The sequence below is a fragment of the Diaphorina citri genome, unplaced genomic scaffold (assembly GCF_000475195.1).
Source record: "Diaphorina citri unplaced genomic scaffold, Diaci psyllid genome assembly version 1.1 scaffold213, whole genome shotgun sequence".
Taxonomy (NCBI): Eukaryota; Metazoa; Arthropoda; class Insecta; order Hemiptera; family Psyllidae; genus Diaphorina; species Diaphorina citri.
Genome location: NW_007377650.1, coordinates 1 through 3,695, shown reverse-complemented (window position 1 = coordinate 3,695; position 3,695 = coordinate 1). Strand labels below are relative to the sequence as shown.

At 39.2% G+C, this 3,695-nt stretch overlaps 1 long non-coding RNA gene across 1 annotated transcript in view; it reads right to left on the bottom strand.

Annotated features, from left to right (window-relative positions):
- Positions 1–3,399, bottom strand: part of LOC113466107 — a 10,795-nt gene extending 7,396 nt beyond the window's left edge. The window contains exon 1 of the long non-coding RNA XR_003390611.1: positions 2,710–3,399. This is a non-coding gene — a long non-coding RNA (uncharacterized LOC113466107). The remainder of the gene's footprint in view (positions 1–2,709) is intronic.
- Positions 3,400–3,695: the final 296 nt, after the last annotated feature.

Sequence of the window (3,695 nt, the reverse complement as noted above, 5' to 3'; positions counted from 1 at the left end):
GACCTATATTATTTTGGAGCGACAATTTTTTGAAAACAAGTAACTACTGGAGCAGCTATTTGAATATCTTTGGTTTCTAGGCGTAGAATATTAACTGGCTAACGTTGCTTGTAATCTACTATAAAAATGTTACACAGATTCAAACTTACCATGTTGAAAAAGATGTCTAGGCCCCTTTTAGACATACAATCACGAAAAGAAATTCTACAGCGGGTTCGCGCCATTGGTGAGGAGAAAATGATACTACCATGGGCTTAACTTTAAACACCAACTGTTTTAGGCAAAAGGATCCGGAATAACCCTGGGGTTTTACTTTGACCGAAAGGGGTGCACTTGATGCGATTCCTGGCTCGAAAATTGTCGCGTGAGTTGCGAAACTTTTACAGTCGTTAATTTTTACACACCCCTTAATCGGTCTCGCGTTATAATAACCTTCAAAATGTTTAGGAAACACGAGAAGATAACAACCTCGACTACCCGACATATCAAGAATGCGACACGACGGTTTCTTGCATTGAACCTCATTTAAATTCTGTGCCCAAGCTGGCGAAGAGGCCCGTAAGTCGAAGGCCATATGCGAATGGTCCCGCCCGGTGAGGCGTGGGTCAGGATCACAGGATCAAATATATACAACTCAGGCTCAATTAGGATAAGTGAATTTGATTCTTCTCTATTCGACTGATACTTTAATGTGCCGATTTTCAGCCACCCGAGTGAGTAAAGTTATATCGACAGGTATTCTGCAGGATAAGTTGGTCCAGACACCGACCGTCTCTTTTACAATGGACAATATTTAATTGGTAGATTTGGAGAATTACAATGCATAATCCCATACCACTATTACTGCCGAAACACAAGCTAGAGCACAATCTCCGCGCTCAGTACGTATAGAAACTGGGAATGTAGGTCTATAATCAAAGGGGGACCGACACCAAACTATCGAGAAAGAACGGCCGCTAAAAGCTGAAAAGTCGACTACTCAAGTAATATTCTCTTTATCGCCTGTGTAGGGAAGGAACCAACGCCGACAGCTAATGGGGTGCGAAATAAAGATTAAAAGGATGAGGACACGATAATATGCAATGTATATGAGATGTATAAAAATAAAGACACAAACACAAAAATAGACTAGCCTAAGGTTACAGGCGATTAGGAGAAACAAGCAACATATAACTCGAAACGCACAGCTACGTGTATATGGCAAGTTTTATGGAGTTATTATTGGACGAATATAATAAAATAGTTACACTCACACACTACATAAATAATAATCAATAGAATTGTATGAGTTTATCAGATTCCGAGGTTCAGGTTTCTATGCTGGCGACGGCTACCTAACCCCCCGGACCGCATCACGTCCCTGAAAAGAAATACATTCTAAAAGCAGCGTGATAGACGTTTTTATGCGGTTAGGAATGAAAGGGACGGGGTAATAAGAGAAGAAAGTAAATTAGAATAAGACGATACCAAAACACATGGACTGATTAGGTCAGCCCCTTTTTTTATACTAGTTTTTATATAATCAAAAAAAGCCACAGGGGCGAGGGTAACGCCGTAAGCGGAATTTGGGAAAAAAAATTTCCCAAAATTTGGCAGAGGAAAAAGGCGGCCCTTCCATTACTCCGTGCCATCTGCTCCCGTCGATTTCTGGGTTCGCCCCCCAATAAGATTACAGGAGAAGAAAAATAAAAGGTTAATTAAATTTCTTTTTTGGGCCTTACAACCCCGCACCTACGCTCTTCTTCTCCACCTATTAACTTCACTCCCGGTATATTCCTAGAGAGTATTCTCCCGCCCCCCCCTCCATGACGGCAAACATTTCAATTCGATGAACGGGGGAATAACAATAAATTTAGAGGACTGACGGTTGATACTGTGTCTTTGAGTTTTACGTTTCTAGACCCCCACCTGTTCATAGGACATATTTTGTTCAATTCCCCTTTTCTACGCTTACCGCGCGCGCCTCGAGTTAGCTCCTCTACCTGTGTAGGGTCAGTTTCCCCTTGTCCGGTATCATCCTTTCAAAAAAGGCGGCGGGGGGGTTCCGTTGGAGGGGCGCGGGGGTCTCCGGCCCCCGCTCGGCTTCGAGTGTCGTAGAAACAGACCAAAAAATATAGAAACAAAAACGGGTGTGCAGGGGCTTGGGGGTAGGTTTTTAGCGGTCTCTATAATTTTTATTTTTTTACCTTTTTTTCAGGTACCCAAACTTACCCAAAACTTCCCCCCAAAAAGCACCAAAAGGTAAACCCTTAAACTCTTTCTTTTTTTTTTTTGGGACCGCCTCCACCTTTTTTTTTTAAAAAAAGGGTTACAAAAAAGTCTTAACAAAATATCATTCATGTAAGAAATAAACAAAAGAGGACTTAGAGAAGAACCAGTAATTATACCATTATGCAATGGGAACCTATCTGAAAGTTGACCATTACACGATAATCTAAATATTCTGTTATTCAGGAACTTGTAAATAAATCTTAGCATGTTTCCACCAATATTAAAAGCTTGCAAGGTTTGAATTATTTTGTGTCGCCATGTCATTTCATAGGCCTTAACAATGTCCAAAAAAATGGCAACAGTATGTTCACGAAGTGCAAATCCTTTAGCTATTTCATTTTCTACTATCACTAGATTGTCAACGGTGGAGCGTTTACACCTCCCGCCACTTTGGAGATTATTAAGAACCCCTTTTTTCTCTAAAACCCAAAAGAGTACCTCATCATTGTCGATTACTATTCTCAATATTTTGAAATTTGTCCTGTAAATTCTTATAATGCACAAACTGTTGTCACTCAATGCAAGAGTATATTTAGTCGTCATGGAATACCTTGCCAAATTCTGTCTGATGGTGGTCCTCCATTCAACTCATTCCATTTTAAGGATTTTTGTAAATCATGGGATATTGAGCATATTTTTTCCAGTCCATACTATCCCAAATCTAACGGTTTAGTTGAAAGAACAATAGGATCAGTTAAGAATATTTTTAAAAAATGTAAAGAGTCCAATAGAGATGTTTATTTAGGAATTTTGAACTTTAGAAATACACCCAAAGCTAATGATATTAGGTCACCAGCTATGTTATTGATGTCAAGACAATTGAGGTCTAATCTACCTGTTTCACATAGCTTACTTAAACCTTGTCCTGTCAACAGCAGGGAGGAAAAAGTTAAAATGCATCACAAACAATCTAAAATGAAACATTATCATGACAGGAATGCCAGAATGTTACCTAAAGTAGGGGTAGGTGATAAAGTAATGTTCAAAGAGAATCCTAAGGCTAACTGGGTCCCAGCAACCATTGTTGAGGAAGTGATTCCTTGTCGTAGCTATAAAGTCAAAACACCTGAAGGTGTAGTTTATCAAAGAAATCGGGAACACATTTTAAAAACTCCTGTTTCAAGATTTTCACGAGTTACACTTTCAGTGTTAGAACTGCGGCATTTCGCGGGTAATACTTGTAAATCCCGCAAAATCCCACGCGGAATTGGTCACATCCTGCGGGATTCAAAAGCCTGCGGGATTGCTATCCCTACACACGTAGCACTGGTCCTAAGGCCTAACCAACTTTTAAAACTATCACCTTATCAAAATCATTTTTCATATTTTTATTTTATTTTTATTTATTTTTTTCAACTATAGAATTATGAAAAAAGTAACTATGGCTATCCATAAAATATTTTTAAATGATAAAATTATGTACA